Here is a 21,591-nt window from a genome sequence, read left to right on the forward strand (position 1 = left end):
GGGTGATGAAAAATTTGGAAGGTGGAGATGATATCATAACATTGTAAAAGTAATTAATGCCACTGAATTGCACGCTTAAAAACAGTAAAAATAGCAAAAAAATTGCTAGGAAAAGATTGTCTAATATGGTATCTGCTGTAATGAGTCCTGTTGTGCCCACTGAGATAGAAAGAGACAAAAGGTTTTTGTTTCTGCTACCAACAGGAATTAAAACAGAATACAAATAGGAAAGAAATGAAGCTGTAAGCATGTTTATAAGTTAGTATGCTCTGAATTAGGATAAGACATAAGCAAACACATATTTAACAGTTTAAATCTATTTCAACATGCAATCACATGTGTTTAGAAACTTTATTGAGAAGGAGAAAGAAACTTTAACTACTTCAGAAAAGTGTATGAAAAAAGAACCTTTAATAGAACAATTATTGAGACTATCATACTAGCAAAGTTTCTCAAGAGAATAAGTAGAGCTAAGGTTGTGAAACGAGGATCAACTTTGCCACATGGACATAACAATTAATTTATTTTGTGATTCTATCCATTTGTTGGTTCTCCAACCCAATACATTGCCTTTATAGACGGACAGAAACATCTACACAAACATATCACAAAATAAAAGAAAATAAAACGAGAGAAAAGAAGGTTGATAACTGGAGGAATATGATAGACAGCCAAGAATGAATCACCTTTACATGTTATTCCCAATGACCAGAGTATGCATTTGGGAGAACGTGATGAACTGATGAAAGATGGGAAGCAACACTGGAGGGAAGAATCAGAGTCAGGAGGCTATCTTACCAGATGATAAAGCTGGAAATACCAGGGAAGCTTTGCAAGACACATGGAACAGCTGACTACCGAGGGAGAAATGGCTCAGAAGATGTCACTAGTTGAATAAGAGGAAAAATGCTTATCGTCCCCACACCAACATCCCGAATAAAGTCTTTCAGCCTCAAGTTCCTCATCTGCAGAATAGTATTTAATGAGATAATAGTCCTTAATGAGAGTTGTTTTAAGATTAAATGAGATGGCGTATGTCATGTAACCTACAACTAGGTTCTAGACATAAGAAAAAGAGCAAGATGGAAAAGAAAAAATGCTTTTGATTATCTTTTCTTGTTGTTGCCATCTGGAAAGAAAGAAATATGCTACTGTCAAGAGTCAGGTAATAATCTAAAGCACACAACTGAAATTAGAAATGCTTCTTGCTAAGATAACTCAATGTCACATCTACCAGATTCTAAACTCTCACATACATAAGAAAGAATTGGGAGCCTCTTAAAAATCCCCAGAGGTTCTGATTCCATAAAACAGAAGTACATCGTAAGAATCTGAATTGTTTTACAAGCAAGCCAGGTAAATCTGGTAGTTATGGTCAATAGATTGCACTTTGCAAAACACTGCTCTACAAAGGATATTCTAGGATTAGTCAACTATTACTTACAAATGAAATTAGCAGTGAAAAAATCAATATCATAAAGGTGCACAGATAGAGATAAAATCAAAGAGACAGACCTACAAAGAAAATCACAGAATACCAGACTGTAAGGGATTTTTCTATTCTATAAAAAAATCCCCCATCCCTGACAGATGGTCATTTCAAATACCTTCAGTGATGGGGAATTGCTGTCTTCAGGCAACACATGCTATTTTGGGGTTATAAATTGATATAAATAAGGCAAACTGCAAGTTATTTAGACAACTGAAGAAATGAGGATATTAAAAATGAATTCTAAATGGCAGCCTTGGTAGACTGGATTGAACTAGATAAGGCACAACTTTCAAATTCAAATGAATTTGACTGTAAGACCATCTGAGCATCTAAATTTTGTATCTGCTACCTAATTCCACTACACAAAAGCATACTTTCCATTTAATACGTCTCTCATAAACATTTGAATCGTTCAAGATTCAGTCACACAGCTGGTGTTGCTTTAATCTCCTTACTTAGGCAGTGGCAAGTAAACAGCAATAAAAATTTTCATAACAAAAAAATATTTTACAATGCTGACAAATATTTTTAAATAATGGTCCAGATCACAGAGCCTAAAAGGAATATAGAGTATCCTAAAAAGTCATTTTATCCTACAACTCTTTTTGAAAATGATAGTGCTGATTTTTTTTTATGTTTAATAGTTATTGAACCAAATGGGGAAATTTTTATTAAACTGTTTGTTTACTTATTTATAAGAACCCATACAATCTAGTTGTTTTAGAAAGTGCTGTCAAGTGTAATTGATGCCTGAGTATTTCCATTTTCAGTCTCTTTCTATTCTTTTCTAGTACAAATCCACAGCCATGTTATTAGTACAAAATAGGAAAGCGTATGGTGCTGCACACTATAACGATCTTGGATTTTTTAAATCCAATCTGCCAAAATATTGCGTGGGATAAGAAATATTTGTAGAGTTGTCTGAAATTTAGGGTGTGCAACAAACTCTCTTAAAGTGATACATTTCACATAAGTCCCAATGCTTCCTTTCAGTCCAGGATTCCAGTTGAGAATTAGGGTAGCCCTCATTTCTTCTTCTCCACTAAATCATCCTAGAACATCAACCCTAAATCTGCACCTTGGGCAATATTTGTTTGTGTAAAATAAATGGGCCTTAAAAAATACATTTGGATGAACTATTAGATGATAAGCGTTTCTATGAATACGTTAGCAATGTTACTATGATTTTTCTTGGATCCTAAAGACCATTCAGTAATAAATAAACCTTGCTCTCCAAAAGCGTCTTTGTGTGTAAACCTGAGAAAGAGAAAAGCACCTCCTGACATCTAGGAGTTGGCCAGGTACCATCAACCAAGGCTTGGTCTTCTAGAGCTGGCCTGGCACTCACAGCTAAATCTTGATGTTCTGCTGTTGAACATCAACAATTTTACAAATGTCAACATCAGGCCAGGCTATTCTATGACTAGGATAGATCAAGACAAAAACAGGACCACTCCCATATAATAATAAAAATATATTATTTTTTTAAAATAATAAAATAACATGGGCATTTTCCAAGCCACAAAATACCAAACATCCTGCTCTCTTACTCAATGAGAGATTGCTGCTTCTTTACCAATTACAACATAAGCCCCATTCCAGTCTGTCCTCCTCTATAGATAAGATTTATTATGATATCCAATCATAGAATTGCCCTCACTTTCAGTACCCAATCCAGAATTAACCCCCACAGTCATGGATCCTCCCCAAAATTATTCAACTAAAGTCTAGACCTGTGAGTCCACACTAGCACCCTCTTATTGAGATGCCCCATTGTTTGCCATGAGGTACATCTCTCAATGGAACAAGTTTCAAACCAACTTGTGCGACTAGAGCTGTGTTCCTGGTGGTGTTTGATTGGAGGATACTGACAAGTTCAACTTCTGGAACCAGAAGAGATATTCTTAAGAAAAGCTAAAAAAAATTCTATCCTCAAGGTTCTCACTAAAAATTCTGACATAAAATAAACTCCTTGTTTTCTCATATTGCGGATTTTGTGGGAAAGGACCCTTTAGTTCTGTCCCTCAGAAGAACCAATTTTCTGAGGTGTAGAATAAACAAAAAGTGAGTTACATCCTGTGATATATTATCAAGCAACTTCATTTAAGGAAACAATAATACCAAAAGTTACTGCCATGAACTATATATTAAACACTGCTCAAATGATTTTATATACATTATTGCTAATCTTCATAAAATTATTCCTATTTTACACAGAAGACCTGGATCAGAGATGTTAAATAATCTGCCCTAGTCACAAGACATTCAAGGATAGGGCTGCTATTCAAATGCACTTTGAAAAGCTAGGAGCACCTAATCTGAAAAGCTAGGAGCACATATGTTCACATGTTCATGTGTATTTGTTGTGCACATACTCTACTTATCATGGAACTGGTGTTTTTTTTCCAAGAGCAATTCCTCTCAGGTAAAATTACTCTTAATACTTAATATTCACTCTCTTTTAATGCATAGCTCTGAATGTATGCTCAAATGCACACATTCATAATTTACTATTAATTGCTATCATTTTGGTTGTAAGTTTGGAAAAAGACTTACTCCTAAAATAAATGTTTGAGAAAATGGAGATTATAATTAAAGTTATTACATATGATGATTTCATCTTCTCCACTCGCCCAAATATTTTAAAGATGTCTTTAGTAATGTGAATTTAATATCGTCACCAGAGCTTAAAATCTCTTTGAGATATATTTCCCACCCCTTTAGTAGTTCTCAGTATATGTTTCTAATGCAGCCCAGGGACTTCAGACAGAAATTAAGAGGATTTTGAAATGATAATGTGAATTAAAGCAAAAATCCTGTTTCTCCCTTTCTTTTTCTCACTTTCTTAATCCCTCTCCCTCTTTCTTTTTTTCCTTTTGCTTTTTTTTTAATGTTGATCAATTAGCTAGTTTTGCACAAAAACACCCTTGAGGGTTGGGGGATTGAGAATTCTTAGGTACAAAAGGACATTCTATCAATGTTCCTGGCTACCCTAAATTATCTTCCACCTTTATCAGATTGCATCACTATCTTCATGTTACTATTAAATAATTGTCATATGTGGGCATGCTTATTTTTATCGAATTACATGACACTATACAAATACACCACTCTGTTGTTTGTTGATACAAATATCAGAGGTTTCTGATTATTTAGAATTATTTAGATTATGAGACATTTAGTGCACCAGAGATCAATAATTTTAAAGCCCAATGCAATTTCAACATTATTAAAATGAAAAATATTCATTCGTCTGTTATTGTTATTTTTTTATCTGTACCAAACCAAAACCATCTAACATTGAAAGCCATTTACATTATTAGAATCATATTTTTGGATCCCACTCCTATTATTGACCCAAGAAATAAATAAGCTTTAGAACCATTTATTCATAAAACATCTTCTCTAGAGGTGGGGCTCAGGGAGCTCTGTGAAGCTGCAACAGTTTACCAGAAGGAGTCAGGCCATAAAGAAAGAAGTGCTGACACTGGGTGGGGCCGAATAGTTTGCATCTTTTCCCACTGTCTCTCACCAGTACCACTTCCATGAAAATCAAGGGTGTGTGAATGTATGCCAGGGTACGAAATTGTACAGACTGTGTTGTGTGGCCATCACCCCCCGCCCATAATAACTAGGGCTGTTTATCTGATCATTGTAAGAGCTATCATACCAGTGTCTGGGAAAACTGCAGAGGAGCTAAGCAAACCAAAGAAATATCATGCTGGGGCTCATATTTCTCCTGTCACAACAGTCTTTTCTCCTTAGGAAGAACACACTTAGCACAGACCCCAAGAGGCATTTACTGTCTAGCCATCTGAAGACTGTCACAGAGCAAACGTATCTGGTCAAAAATCTCCGTTTATTTCACCCCCTCGCTTAACACGCTTCCTTTGAACTCATTCTTTCTAAAAATAAAATGAATCTCTCTGTACTCGGTTCACACCAGAAGCACCCATCAGTGGCCACAATAATCCACACGCTGAGCACACCTTCATCTGCTCACTTCACGATGCTCTTAGTCAATGTATCCATTATGAACCGGGGTGCCTTGAATATTCTCAAAAAGCAGCAGTTTGCACCTGCCTCTTTAAAAAGCAATGCTCTGCACTGCTATCGAATCTATAGTTACTCATAATGTTCCACAGTTTCTACAGTCTCACTAATATGACATACACACACATATAGACAGACATTCTTAATTCCGGCAATTTACCTTTTTAGGTCTTTTTCTTCTCTGACTACTGCCATTGAACTTCTCTCCACTGTCGCTTTTCTGAGCTGCATCTTCGTTCATCATTTTGAACAGTTCGGAAAGAAAATAGCTGTGCCATTAAACCCTGCCGCCGGTACAGACCACTAGCGAGTATGCCCTTCCTGGAGGAAAGGGGGAGGAGGAGGAGAAGGCGGGGTGGGGAGGGGGCGCGCACTGGGAGGGTAGGACGGTGACGTTGCCATGGCAGCCGCTGCCACAACTGTTTATCTGACTGCATTGTTAAATCAGATTCAACCAATTGCCATCAGGGACTGGTTACAAGGAAGAAAGAATGCCAGGGACTAGAATGATTTGGGGACTCTGCTGGTTGGCTTCTGACACACCCTCAATTCTACCAGCTCCAAACCCACAAATAAAACCTGCACTTAATTTTCTTCCGACAGGTACTTCAACACAGAACAAACACAATGCATAATGAGAAAACGGTAACATTCTCGAATGCATCTCTGACCCTGAAGAGGTACATTTTGGCCGGTGAAAAGGCTACTCAAGGAAAAGGATTAGCAATTTATTTCCTGCACCAAATATAAGGAAGTTACATTCCAAGATGTTATTTACTTGATTTCAAATTATAATCTTTCAATACTATAAGGATGTAAGGATGACTTCTGTTACAAAGCCTTGAAACCAGCTTCTCCAGGAACCAGGTAACAAGAACTACTCCCTCCTCTGTTTCTCCTGTTCCACCGTGGCTTCTGACAAAGTGCCTGCAATACTATTGCACAACTGCACTGTTTACCCAACTGTCTTTTCTTGTGGACTATGAGCTTCTTAAGGGCAGGAATCATGTGTGCGTGTGTGTGTTTGTATTTGGGCAGGAGAGATCACTGACTTTCCCAGAACCAAGCACAATGTGTGGCATTCAAGGTAACTGGTCAAGGTTTGTTGACTATGTGCTGGCACTATGGGTTAAGATACAAGCACCAGAAATTCTTAGAGTTCAAACATTTTATAACCTCTCTTAGAAATCTTCTCAACCTAATGCTCACTATTAACTGGTGAATAAAGTACAATTTCCTCTCAAAGACCTTATAATATAATAATTCCAGAATTATTCTTCACAAGAAAAGAAACCAGGGCTTGTTTTTATGAGAACCTCCCAATCTTACCTACTGGACTGAGATGACCATACTTGTTTATTTCAACATATTAAATCATGGATGCCACCACGGGTCAGTAGGTTTTTACAGATATACATGTACAAACCGAACACTCAACCCAATCTCTAGATAAGAAACTCAAAGCACAATGTAGACTTAGATGTAAAAATAGGACAAGGATGAACTCAATGGGGTGGACATAAATGTACTTTGAAAAACGATACCTATGAAAATGTGTTGTTATGGACCCTATCATTATTATTACAAATGCAGGTGTTTTGTTAACTCAGAAAGAGCTACCTTAAAATGATTTTCCTGTGGACATGATTGCTAAGGTTGGAAACTGACCTTTCCAGAGAAGTATTCTCGTTCTCTCCTCATTGTTCTTGCGACCGCTATGCCCCTCAGCCCTTGTCACACCCTCGTCTCGAGTCCATCCCCCATTGCTACCCCTTGCTGCTCTGCCCTCCTGTTGCTTGAGCAGACCCAACCTACCAACGCTGTCCTCCCAGCCACTGCCTCAGTGATGCCTCACATTTCACAGGCAGGCCTAACAGGCAAAGCTCCCCCCACTGCAAAAAATAATAATAAAATCCAGAAACCTCTAGAAGACTTCTCCCAGTGTTGTAAGAGTCTTTGCCCAATACCCGGGATATCCCCCACTCCCCGTCTATTCCCTCACCCATCCCTTCATCTGTCCTTCACCTGTCCCCATGGTCCTCCTCTGCCTGGACCTCTTGGAAGCAGCTTTGGCCATATGAGTTCAGTTACTCATTAATATTTACTGAATTCTTTCCACGTGCCCCTAAGTACGAGGTACAATGCTCTAAACATGGGGGATATCTCTTTAAGAGGCAGAACTAAGAGGTCAATTAAACGGTAAACCAAAATAATAGTGATAAGTTCTATAAAAACTTAAAAATGTTGCATAAAGAGTGATAAGATACAAATGGTAATTTAGGTAGGGGCAAGGAAATAGCCCTCTAAAGACCTGAATAAAATGAGGTGCCAAGCCAAGCAAATATCTGGGGGGAAATGGTTCTAGCAAAAGGAACAACAGTCCAAAGGTCCTGAGGTAGGACCTGCTTGGCAAACTGTCATGATACCACCAAAAGAGGAGAAGTGGCAAAGTGAAAGACTTTTCTAGTAACTGAATATATAAAACAAAGATGTGACTAACACACCCTTTGTTCTCAGATGAAGTCAGAATGTGTTTTCCAACCAATGGGTTAAATTTGCTTCCATAGCCCAGTTAGGCACCTAACCGTTGTTTTTACATGGCCTCTGTAATGTAAATTGCAAGCAAATGTATTTTCAAATATATTTCAATATTTCATAGATTGGAACTGCTTACTATGGTCAGGTAGCCTCTGATACATTATGACCGTTTCTTTCAACCTACAAATTAATAGGGCATGGCTCTAACTACCCAAACTCATATTCAGGCTTCCTTTAACAATGTGTTATAAGCTCCAGGCTGTTTGGCATTGTTCTGTAATAGTATTTACACTAGTACACAGCATAATTCATTTACAGAGTGACAGTACTGCACAAACACTCAAGAGCCATATCTTGTAAACAACTATTTTCCAAGCTTAAAATGGAAATCTTAGCAAGTAGATAAATTAAACAGGTGCAAATATTGTTATCTCCACCATAACAGGGAACATCAACAAGATATTATGATTTATCAGTGTTTGGGTAGTCATTTTTTCCTCTTCTGAAACTTTCAGTCACTTTCTCTGTGCCTCTATGCCGGATGCTTTTTACTTTCCATTCTCATACTGCAATTCCTAGCGGGAATGCCCCTGACAAGACTGTAAGTTCCTTGAGGCCAGAATTAATGTCTATCTAAGATTAATGTCTAAGCTAAGACTTTTCTGATTTCATGGCCAGTGTTCTTTTATTGTGTCATGGCTGGCTTCAATAAAAAGCACCACTTCAACAAGTATGTCAGATGGGAAAAGACTAAGGTAGCAAATGCCAAGAGAAGAAATGAACCACAGTCCTATGCCAGTGACCCAATAGAAAAAGGGAGAACTCTCTATTGGTTTCACATTAAGCATCTTTTATAGGCATGGAGTTTCAAAGATGATTACATTAATTTTAATATGCTTACTCTTTTATTAAACAATTAGAGTTAATACAGTATTACAAAATCTGACACACACCACATTTTTTTAATTGTAACACTATTTGAGTGGGGTAAAGCTCCTTAAATTATAAGCAATTATGTCTTAGAGATGGGTTATTTTCCAAAGCTCATTTGTGAGTCAGAGTTGTCTAGCGTTACAAATGCATTTCTCACAAAAGCAATATTATAACTAAAGGCTCAGTTTTCTTAAGCCCTCAAGAGCACTTGTTATTTGTGTTAGAGACTCTTAACATCTAGATGGTTTCTGGGCAGTGGTTCACCAAACCATTTCTGTTTTTCCTCTTGGGCACACAGCTGGTCCACGTTTCCTAGCTTCCCTTGCATTTAGATGCAACCAGGTGACAGGTCTAGCTGTGGCATACCAGTGACAGTGTTGTACCTTTCCAGTCTAGACTGCTCAGCTAGCTGATAAAATCCTTCTATGTGTAATATCTTCTCTTTACCTGCATGCTGGATGAATACAGCGGAAGACATAACCAAGAATGTGGCAGAGAAACAGGCTGGGAGAAAGCCTTATTATCTGTGTGGAACGAATCTATCTTCTCCCCCTTCTCCCCTCCACTGACCCTCATTGGACATGAGTAGCTTTTTCTCACACATGTTTTGTCACTGAGATTATGGCATTGTTTGTTACAACAGTTAGTTTACGGTGACTAATCTCATCACCATACGGACTCGTGTTTTCAAGGGAAGATGCAGCCACAATTTCACCTTGGAATGCTGGTTATAAAAATGACTATCTCCATGCATCAAAGCTTTTAGCCATCAGGGATGGGTCCAGTGTCCCAGAGCACAGGCTGTAGCCTAATAGGAATCAGATGGGGATGAAAAAGGATGAGGAAACATGCCTGGGTGATTAGGGGTGAGCAGAAGAAAAGGATGCCTGGTAGAGCTCTGGGGTCACAATCCCCGAGAAGCTTCCTTCCACTCTCCTTTTCTTCCTATATCTCTTTCTGGATAAATCCTTTGTTTCCCTTTCTATTCCAGAAGTCAATATATCTGAGCATGGTGAGCTCTATTTTCTGTCCAACTGAAAAAAATGAGCACAGAATGTTTGCCTATCTTATAAGTAAACACAGTCTTTTTAAGTTTCTCCAAGGATTCTTCTTTTTCTTATGTTTTTTATACTTTTGCTATCACTAGGGAAAATATATCAAGGAAAGATAGTAAGCAAAGGGAAAACGTTTCTCAAAGTTTACAATAGAAAAGGCCCTGATGTTTCTGGAACGTACATAGAGCTGGGCTAGAGCTGGGCTCAGCCCTACTTTCAGGGGTCGGAACAGCTCTCCTCCAGTACCTTTCCTGAATTGCCAGTTATTCTGCCCTAGTCTCATCCTACATTGCTCCTCTCCATAGGAAATACAGAATTCTATCTTAATAAATTTACAACCACTTGGGAGCTGTTTCCAGGTGGCAAACCCTTTCCATTTTTTCCCTCCCAGTTATTTGCAGCCCACTATCACAAGCAACAGAAAGTACTTTCTTTCCCTCCTTCAATCTTCATCTTCCTCTCAATTTCTCCTTCCCTCATTCATTTATTCCTTTATTCATTCATTAAGTGACTAACTACTATATGATAAGCTCTGTGCTGGATGTCGGGGCTATGGCATGAATTAAATCATCTTTGCCCTCAAAGACTTTACCAACTAAAGGTGGGAACAGTCACCGAACCAGGAGTGGAATGACTACATCTGTAGGGGATATTAAAGGTATTATGGGTGCATCATTTAGAACCTAACAGTCTGAAGGAACAGGGCACGTTTTGAGATGAAGTGACTTGGGAAGTGAGGACATTTCATTTATGAAGAGGAATTGTCTTAGTGAAAATGAAGGTGTAAGGTAAGGATGGAGAAGAGTGGTCCAAGCAGAAGAAACGGTCTGTGTGAATGCTCTCAGGCGGGAAAGAACATTGCACTGGCAGAGCTGAGAAAAGGCCTACGTGGCGTCCAGTAGGTCCTGGCCATGATACTTTCCACATCGGTGTCTGTGTCTAATCTTATCTACCATGATGTGAAATTCAGACGCCATCAGTGCTTGCTCAAGGTGTAACAGACCAGAGAAACCAGTCCACTGAACAATCAGTCCCTCAAAGGTAATGACAGAACGAAGAAAGACTCGGGTTTCAGACGTAAATATGGTATGTGTCCTGCCCAAGGCAGGAGTCTGCCAATTTAATGTGTTATTGATATGGAGCTTAAAAGAAGCAGCAGAAAAAATTGGTTAGGAGCCTGCTTTTATGCAGGTAACCCAGCTTTGCATAAGCTTTCCAAAAAAGAAATTTGGTTTCTGTCCAAACTAAAAGAAAAACTTTTACAACCCACATATAAAATTTTAGCACTTCACCTGAGGCACATAATTTTTTAAATTAGTACAGTGATTATGAATCTCGTTCACATAAATATCAGGAACATTATTTTACAGCAAATGTAAAATTTTACAGGAGAATAACAAAATGTGGGTGAGCGCACCAGGTACATGTTTCTGGCTAGGTCAGTTTTTTAGGACGCGTTGTTATCTGCTTGTTCTACTGTAAGGTTGCTCTGCTCAGTCCCTAGTGACATCAGTTCTTGAAAATAGCTGTTATAATTGGGTTTCCCTGTAGATGCAAATGAATGGCACATTGGGGCAGGCTGTGTCCTTGACAAGATATTTTTTTCCAGTCCAATTTAAATCTTAAACCAATTAAAAAATGTTATGACTTTTTTTACTTTTATTTTAGCTATGAAGAGAAAATACATATTCATTGATAAATGGCCAATACAGAAATAACCCAGAGGTTCTATATTTAAGTCTTATATAAATGTAAAGCATATTTTAAAAGACTCATAATCGTGGTGGTAATAGGAGAATCACAGTATTAGACGGGACGATAGAAAGCATCATACCTAGCCCTTCACTTCTAAAAAGTAAGAATATTGGAGCCCAGTTGTATAATCTACAAAATGTCACATACATGATAAGTGGCCGTTTGGATTAAATTTCAAGTTTTCTCGTTCCTAATCCAACATCACAGCATCATTGTCCTCTAGTGAGTTTTTTCCTACTAAAATGAATTTCTAGAAGCTTCCCTCCTCAATTCCTCATTGTTATCGTATATATATTTGATACATAATGTATGTATATATTATGAAACATAATATATATATGTCATTAAACTCCAGGCAGAAATGTTTCAGGCATTAGGAACAGAGGGCTAAATAAGACAAAGTAATCTTTTTTTTTTTAATGCCCCAAATTTTGATTAGGGATTGCTATAAAGTGAGAATCCAAATAGGAGAGGAGAAAAGGGAAGATGGGCTAGTTTTTCCACAATTACCTTTACCAAAGAATCTCAAGAAGGATAGAAAAGCACTGCTAATATGGGTATTAAACCTTCAAAGAGCCTTTAAATATATAGTCAAAAGATAGAATAGATGGCAAATGAAGTCCGTTTACTGTCTTATCATCCCTGTGAATGAATCCTCAATGACAAGCCACTACTACTGCTCCAAATTAGAAAAAAAAATCAACATGGGGAATTTATTAATTATTAGTGTTCTTTAACTTCTGACTAGAATCCAGTCCAGACTGATGATATTCCAATTATCTTTTGTTGTTTTACCACCTACTGGCTTAATCATTTTGGTTGCTCACAAATTTGGGGAGCTCGGAGATTTGGGGACAGTTTTGCCGGCTGATTTGTTTGTGATTCATTCATCACTCATATTGCTGGCTCCTTGGGATTCATTGGCTTCTTCCTCTGTGCACATGGCATTTCATTCTCCAGGGGCTCTCCAAATGGCTTGGGTTTCTCACTTGCATTCTTCTGTATCAGCTAACTTCCAAGGAACAGAAAGTGGAAGGTGCCAGGCCAATTAAAGGCTCTGCCATTTTTTATTGATCAAAGCAGTCACAGGAATCATCCAGATTTAAGGGGTGGAGAAACTGACTTTACCTCTTGATGGGAGAATGGAGAAGTCACATTTCAGGAGGGCATGTGGGACAGGAGATATTACTGTAGCCATCTCAGTAAATGTAATTGGTCACAGATGGTTAGCAAGTAAAGTAGGCCACAAGGGAAAGAAAGTATAAGGTACTTCTTTGCATACTATAAGCTCAGGATCTTTTCCTAAATGGAACAGCAACTGTTAGCTAGAAATGTACTGTTCAGCATTCTTTTTCTTAACAAAAAGAAGGTTATCAGTGCTAGTTTCTGAAATAACTAGATAATTACCAGATCAAAGTCTACCACTTCCTTTAAATGTAAAATCTTCATTAACCTCAGAAGATGAGTTCCATGTTACCATACTTCCTGAATATGAGCCACTGGATCTAATAAATCCACAGAAATCAGTTACTCTTTCATATTTGAAGTGCAGCTTCTTTTATACTTTCTTTCTTCACTCTTAGGCTTTTTGGCACATGCCCTGGCCTCTCAACCACTCTTATACTCATTCTCTCCTATTATGTAACATTTTGTCAATTTGCAAAAATATATAGAATATTATGACCATTAATATGTTCAATGCTACAAAGATTGAAATGGGTGAGAGCAATTAAGCATTATATCACAAATGCAGTCAGAGAGCCCCAGGGTGCTAATGCCACTCTTTGATCATGAGCAACTCTATCTGAACCTGTAAGACTCTAAGAGAAAATGTCCTTTGTTACATGCCAACTCTTGGATCTTTCCTGGGCCCATAGACCTCTTCACTTGTGAGTACCCCAGACCCTGCAAATGGTTGATATTTTACCTACTTTGCAAGCTTTCAGGTTAGCCTGCCATGGTTTCATGGATACTCGTCAAAAATATGAGACTCCTGAGTTAAAGGACTTTATTACTCATGGCATGTAACCAACATGGGTAGCAGAGTCTTTGTGGCAGTTTCCTTTATCCCCAGTTCTCCCAAACAAAGGCAGCCAGTGCCTCTGCTTCCAAGATGTGCAGAAATGGGTGGGCCACAGTGGCTCAGCAGGCAAGAACGCTTGCCTGTCATGGCGGAGGACCCCGGTTTGATCCCCGGTGCCTGCCCATGTATTAAAAAAAAGTAAGAGTTTAAAAAAAAAGATGTGCAGAAATGCAAGAGACCCATGGAGAACTATCTCTTTAACAGAAAGTCTTAAGTTTAACTGTAGTTGAGGAGCTAAAAATCAAATTGTCCTTTGTGATAGTCCAAATTTAGTAACAAGTAGTTACAGGACAGATCCCAGAGTATGTCATGGGCTTCCATACCATCCTGCCAGATTTTTCCTTCTAGCTGCTCCAGAATGTAGGAGGCCAAAAGGAATAAATATTTTTTTATCACCATAACTGACTTTTTTCTCTTTTTTATGAAAAATAATATATATACAAAAAAAGCAATAAATTTCAAAACACAAAAGCATAACAATTAGCTGTAGAACAGATTTCACAGTTTGGTATGGGTTACAATTCCACAATTTTAAGGTTTTACTTCTAGCTGCTCTAAGATACTGGAGACTAAAAGAAATATCAGTTTAATGATGTAGCATTCATATTCATTTGTTAAAACCTACCTTCTCTGAATGACTCCACCATCATTATCATTGATCTTTTTAGCCCTCTTTTTAGGGGTTTTGGGCTATGGGCATCCTAACTTTTTCATGTTGGAAGGGACTGTCAATAATATGGGGTAAGGAGATGGAACTAGATAATATTCTGGAAAGGCTGGGCCCTCTAGGTTTCAGGATTTATCGGATCCAGGGACACATCTGGGGGTTGTAGGTTTCTGGAAAGTTACCCTAGTGCATGGAACCTTTGTAGAACCTTATATATTGTCCTGGGTGTTCTTTACGATTGACTGGAATGGTTTTGGTTGGGGTTTGGCAAGTTATGATAGATAGCAATGTCTAACTGAAGCTTGCATAAGGGTGACCTCCAGAGTAGCCTCTCGATTCTATTTGAACTCTCCCAGCCACTGATACCTTATTTATTACATTTCTTTTTCCCCTTTTGGTCAGGATGGAATTGTTGATCCCACAGTGCCAGGGCCAGACTCATCCTTGGGAGTCATCTCCCACACCACCAGGGAGATTTTCACCCCTGGATGTCATGCCCCACGTAGCGGGGAGAGCAATGATTTCACTTGCAGAGTTGGGCTTAGAGAGAATGAGGCCACATTTGAGCAACTGAAGAGGTCCTCCAGAAGTAACTCTTAGGCATACCTATAGGTATCTCTACTACCTACATAAGCTTCACAAAAATAAGCCTCAAGATCAAGGGCTTGGCCTGTAGATTTGGGTGTCCCTATCTCTGACATCTTATCAGGGGATTTCCTGATGGCAAAGTTTAATAGTTCCATATTTTTCCTCCCATCCCTCAAGGGACTTTGCCAATATTTTTTGATTATCTGCTTAATATATTCCAGGATGTATCCAGGCATTACATTAAGCTATCAGGATTAAAGGACTCCATTCTTATTCTGGGCTCCCTGTGTTTCAGTTGTTCAAATGATCTATCCAGACCAGTTGAGTTAGATCATGTGCTACAGAAAATTTAGGTTCTGGACAAAATAAACCTTTCTTCCTTTGGTCTCAAAGAGTAGGTGTAGTTCTAAAACATAGACAATGTCTTCCTTGCCCCTATGTTCTGAATTACTTTAATCCTGACCTAATTGGCTTCATTCTTATCTCTAAACAACAGGTTATAGATATATAAAACAGCTTCTCAAAATCCAGAAATAATAATTACCACTCCGGACTAAATGTGTCTACTGTAAGAGTTTACAATCGAGGCCTCTGTTTTCTTATAAGCATTTTCTAAAGGAGACCATACAATAATTATTCTTTTGTTTCTGGCTTATTTTGCCTAACCAAATGTCCCACAAGTTCATTCACATCTTTGCATACCTCATGCCTTCATTCCTTTTTGTAGCAGCACAATATTCAATCACATGTACATACCATTGTTTGCCAAACTACTTCTTAGTGCATCCTTCAGCCACCTGCATTCATTAGGCATCATGTATAATGTCCAAAGTCCACAGCCCATCAACACTCTCAATTTTAGATTATGAACTCACATTTTTAAAGTCACTTAAAGTGAATTGAATGAGCAGATTAAATGGCCAGTGACTTACTGTCAGACGGAAATTTAAGTAGATGTCTTCATTTTCAATTTCCTTTTCTTTTTCCACTAGAAAACATCGATATTGGAAGACCTATGAGACTACAGAATCTAATTTTTCTCAAGGTCAACAAATGAACTTAGAAAAATAATAAAGGAAAACAAATGCTGACAGTAATGGTACAAGCTATTTAGACTTGGAAAACAATTTTAGCAGTTGTACAAATGCTATGGAGTTTTATCCACCAGTATGGACAGAGATAAAAGGCTATTAGAGTTGAAACTTTGGTCACTTTTCCCTTCTGTCTTCCCAGCATCTCATACCCAGTAAATAAAACCATTTCTTTCCACTTTGGAAATACTGTATCTCATGTATGCCTTTCATTCTATTCCATCACTGCTCCTCTACCCTTTTTTCTCTCCTATTGGAACTAATTAACCAACAAGAATTGCTCTTTCCACCTTCAGGTGTTCTCCTCTAACCTGATCACCAGAGTGTTTTACTATAATCTTCATAAAACATTTTTTAAGTCTTCAGCATCCTAAGAATAAAATTCAAACATCTTTAATTACTGCTCAAACTGATCTGTAAATCTTCCCACCCTGCTTTCAAGTATTTATTCAGGGTGATGGATAAACCAAAATACAGTAGATTAGATTTCTGTTAAGGAAAAGTTATCAGGAGTTTCTAGAAAGAGCATCCAATCGTTATTTGGGTGAGTCTGTGAAAAGTTCTGATTTTTTTAAAAAATCTATTCTTATTTTATTCCTTCTTCATAAAATCTTCCCCAAACTGATCACAGAGCTTTTTCCAACAACTGCAAACTACATGAAATTTTCCTTCTCTCTAGACACTATGCCACTTCTTGTCTGTGTTAATCAGACAAGTTAGTTAACTGCTCAATATACACTGGTCTTTTCTCCCCAGCTAGGTACCCTGCAATGCCAAATAAAATAACCAGGAGAAAATCAGGGTCCAAGAAAAAAAAGTCACCCTTTGATAAACGTATTTTTAACCTGGATTTGACTGCCAATGTTGGCGTTTGTTATTTCACAGAGTCATTGCAGTTAGAATAATAGAAAGGCCCACTAAGAAAAAAAAAGTGAGTCAACCCAAATTAGAAAAAGGATCAGGATCCCAAAGTTTGAATTTATTTACCCATAGAAACTATGTTATATATGACTTGATGAGCTGGAGGATAGCACACATAAGCCTCTGTAACCTATAATGTACCCTCTTCCAAAACAGCTTTCAATTATATCTATACTGACATTTTAAACAACTCTTCGATAAGAAAATGAATTTCAAACTCTACTAGAGATTCCAAAATCTACTTCCCTTCTATGATAGCTGTGCTGGTTTGAAATTGCTATGTGCCCCAGAAAAGCCATGTTTCTTTCCCTAATCCAATCTTGTGGAGGCAAACTTAATGTTTAGGGTGGAAACTTTGGATTGTTTCCATGGAGATGTGGCACAACCAGTGGCGATGGGTGTGACATTTTGATTAGCTGGAGATTGACGCTACCCTTCAAAGTGGGTCTTGATTAGTTTTCTGAAGTCCTTTAAAAGGGGAAACATTTTGGAGAAAGCCCAGAGATGACATAGATGCAGACATTGGAAGATGCTTGGATTGGCAACAGAGAGAGTAGATACCTACACATGGACTTTTGGAGATGTAGAGCCCAGCAGACTTTACCACGTACCTTCTCCTGAGGTACTAAGCAAGCCAGAACTCAGAATTTTGCCCTGGATAGGCTAAGTGAAGGCCCACAGATGCTTAGAGATAAAGCCACTGGAATCAGAAGCTGGAAGCAATGGAACCAGGAACAAGGACCAGCAGATGCCAGCCACATGCCTTCGCATGTGATAGACATAGGCCTTTCTTGAGTCAAGGTATTATTCTCTGAATGCCTTTAGTTTGGACATTTTTATGGCCTTAGAACTGTAAACTTGTAACTTAATGAATCCCCTTTACAAAAACCAATCTGAGTTGCATGAAGTACTAGTTAGACAGGATGAGTTGGAACTGACAGAAGATTGCAAAGAAGAAACCAAGATAGATGCCAAAAGCCTGTCCTTGGTGCTGCAGCTGAACCAAGCCCTCCAATAGTTTAACTAGTCAGTAAGCAATGAACTGAATATTGGGGTAGGACCTTCCTTCTGTCTTTATACTGACAGGCAGCTTCTTGTCAGGCAAATCCTGCACCCTGAGGCTTCCAAGAAGAATGCGTTATTGCCTGAATGCTTCTATTCCTTTTTTGATCTTCAAAAAGAATTTAAACGTTGCCCTCCTTCACATGATTGTGACAAAATGGATGTTGCTGCAATGACAGACTACTTGAATTTTGAGAAGGATATTTCAGTCTCCCAATATGGAGCCTCTCAACTTGAAGATATAGGAAATATAATCTTAGCAATGATTTCAGAGCCTTATAACCACAGGTTTTCAGATCCAGAGAGAGTAAATTACAAATTTGAAAGTGGCACTTGATTTGATCTACAGCAACAAGATGGAACTTATTGATGCTAATACCGTAGTCAGGGCACAGGGTTTACCTTGGGAGTCTTCGGATCAAGATATTGCAAGATTCGTCAAAGGATTCAATATTGCCAAGGAAGGTGCTGTACTTTGTCTGAATGTTCAGGGTCGAAGGAATGGAGGAACTCTGGTTAGGTTTATAAATGAAGAGCACCTAGCACTACAGAGGCACAAACATCACATGGGGACCCCAAACATTGGGGTTTTATGAAGCAACAGGTGAAGATTTTCCTAAAATTGCTAGTGGTACATCCAATGAAATAGACCAATTTCTCTCCAAGGAAAATTAAGTCACTGTCTGCATGCCGGGGCTTTCTTTCACAGCCATAGCTGAAGAAGGGATGGCCTTATTTGGACAACACTGTCCCATCCTGGGCAGAAGGAAGGCATCCTTTTTGCCACCTACCCAGATAGTAGGCCAACAGGGATACTTCTGTCTTATTTCCTTGTGAGGAATATGCACAGAATGTACTGAGGAAGCATAACGACTTGTTGGGTAAAAGACACATTGAACACTTCAGGAGCACAACAGCTGAACTTCAGCATGTGCTTACTTCATTCTCCTGAGCCCCTCTTATTCCACTTCCAACCTCTCCATTATCCCAGTACTACCTCAGCAATTTGTGCCCCCTACAAATGTCAGAGACTGTACACGCCTTTGAGGTCTTCCATATGCAGCTGCAACGGAGGACACCCTGGACTTCCTGGGAGAGTTCTCCACAGATATTTGAATTCATGGGGTTCACATTGAATCATCAGGGCCCGCCCATCAGGGGATGCCATTATCCAGATGAAGTCTGCAGACAGAGCATTTACAGCTGCTCAGAAATGTCATTGAAAAAAAAAAAAACATGAAGGACAGATAGGTTGAAGTCTTTCAGAGTTCAGCTAAGGAGATGAACTTTGTGTTAATGGGGGACACTTTAAATTGAAGTGGATGATCCCAGCCACCATGGAAATTACCATGCTTGTCTCCTCCCTCCTATGCCTTTCCAGCTCCGGTAGCAGTTATTCCCACTGAAGCTGCCATTTATCAGTCCTCTATACTTTTGAATGCAGGAGCACTGCAGCCTCTACGGCATACTATCCCAGCCCTCCAGGTGTGCCTAATAGTCTTGGCTACTTCCCTATAACTGCTTATCTTAGCAGTGTCCCTCCACAACCTTGGCATAGTGGTCAGAATGCAGGGCCTGGCTTACAGTACTGGAATTAAGGAAATTTCTAACTTCTTCCAAGGGTACCAATCCTGGTACACAACCAAGGATGGACTTGTATGTACAAATGACCAGGCCAGGGCTCTACTGAAAGAATGGGTTTGTATTTAAGGGCCCCAACAATTAGACCATCCTCAGGAAAGAAGCATTTGAAAGATCACTATGGTGATCCTGAAATCATCAGACATAAGAAAACTTCAAGCAACTTAAGGAGAAGTTTGTCTTTACTCAGGATGCAGTATTTTCAGCAAATACTCTGCCCTATCCTTTGGTGGAGTGAAAAATGTGAGCCAGTGAAGCCAAATCCTTACAGCAAGTGGCATGCAGCAAATATACCTGGCTCCTTGCTTGCTGACTGCAAGTAAGCATATACAGATGTCCTCATTACTTCCATCTAAACTGGCACCATAGATGCAATATCAAGTCTTGAGGAAAAAATATTCCACTAGAACTGACCATCTCCACCATGAACTCTGTTATGGAAACAATGGTTTTGTGCATTCCCACTCTAACTCTCCTTGTCTTCTACACAATCATGTCCTTTTGCTAAGTAATTTAAGAATAAGTTCTTGGAATTCTTAAATCACAAACCCAAGCAAACGAATGAAATAAAACTTCAATACTTCCCCAGTCAAAAAAAAAAAAAAAAAAAAAGCCAACTTTTCCTGTTAAATTGCAATCTGGCAGCATTAGCAAACTACAACAGTAACCTAAGCAGGAAAATGGGGAAGAGGAAGAAGAAAAGAGGGAGATGTCATTGGGTGAAAAAGAATCCAGTAATATTAAATAATTTACCAATTTTCCATGTTTGACCAGAAAGATTGTCAGTACTTTTTTGGCAAACACTATTGCACACTTTACAAAAATGATTAAGACATGATTCTTGCCCTCAGGGAAATACATAAAAAGACTACATCAAAGTTATACTCTCTTTTCATTGAACACTGTCTGTTCCTGCTTTTACTTTAACCTAGGAAGGTTAAGACTATCCCCAGGAGATTCTTTTATATTGGCTGCAGTCTTTTCTCATTAATATTTTCTTTCCAGCAAACCTGATCACAGCAGACAGTACCTATTTCGTGATCAATTGAGACCAAGACTACTCAGTTGGTAGCAGTGTAACTGGAAAATTTCATTTGGTGATAAGTCAGGCAAAAACACAGGCAAAGAGCTGAGATTCCTCTCTTGGACCCACTGAAGGAACATTTGTGATAGAGTTTAAAATTTATGTTTATTTCCTTTTAGCAAAATCTTCATCCTCACACTCATCCCATCTTCAAGATTGTCCCTTTCCGACAATGAACCCAGGACTCTCCTTGGGGTCGGAGCCCTCTACTCTTGAACTCTCTAGGTTCAATTCCCAGAAAATCATGTATACCATTATGCTGGCTAATTTGGTATGGCAGCATATACTCAAAGAAAGAGGGAGCAAGCAGGAACAGAGATAGGTGCCCAATGCCAAATCTACGCAGTAGGTCTGGAGACCTGGCTAAGAGTGGCAGTTCAGGCAGAAAGTTAAGGCTCATGGCTCAAGATGGTTAATAATCTCTACCTTGGACTCACACAATAAGGCATTCAAGACGCAGGAGTGAGACAATGTAAGAGAGGGAATCAAGGCAGATTGCCAGTGGTTTAAACATGAGATCAGGTATTGGTAGCGAGAAGGGCCTGTGAACAGGCAATTACTTTCTCCTTATTCTACTGTCTGTCTTGGAACTTACAGTCCTAGAACAAATAGAAAATGTCCATTTAAT

The 21,591-nt window shown here is 38.7% G+C and overlaps 1 protein-coding gene and 1 pseudogene across 2 annotated transcripts in view; one reads left to right on the top strand and one right to left on the bottom strand.

Annotated features, from left to right (window-relative positions):
- ANK2 (ankyrin 2) overlaps positions 1 to 21,591 on the bottom strand; it is a 767,321-nt gene that overhangs the window by 330,253 nt on the left and 415,477 nt on the right. The window lies entirely within an intron of this gene.
- Positions 17,653 to 20,389, top strand: LOC143668430 (epithelial splicing regulatory protein 1 pseudogene; annotated as a pseudogene).

The sequence above is a fragment of the Tamandua tetradactyla genome, chromosome 24 (genome assembly GCF_023851605.1).
Source record: "Tamandua tetradactyla isolate mTamTet1 chromosome 24, mTamTet1.pri, whole genome shotgun sequence".
Lineage (NCBI taxonomy): Eukaryota > Metazoa > Chordata > Mammalia > Pilosa > Myrmecophagidae > Tamandua > Tamandua tetradactyla.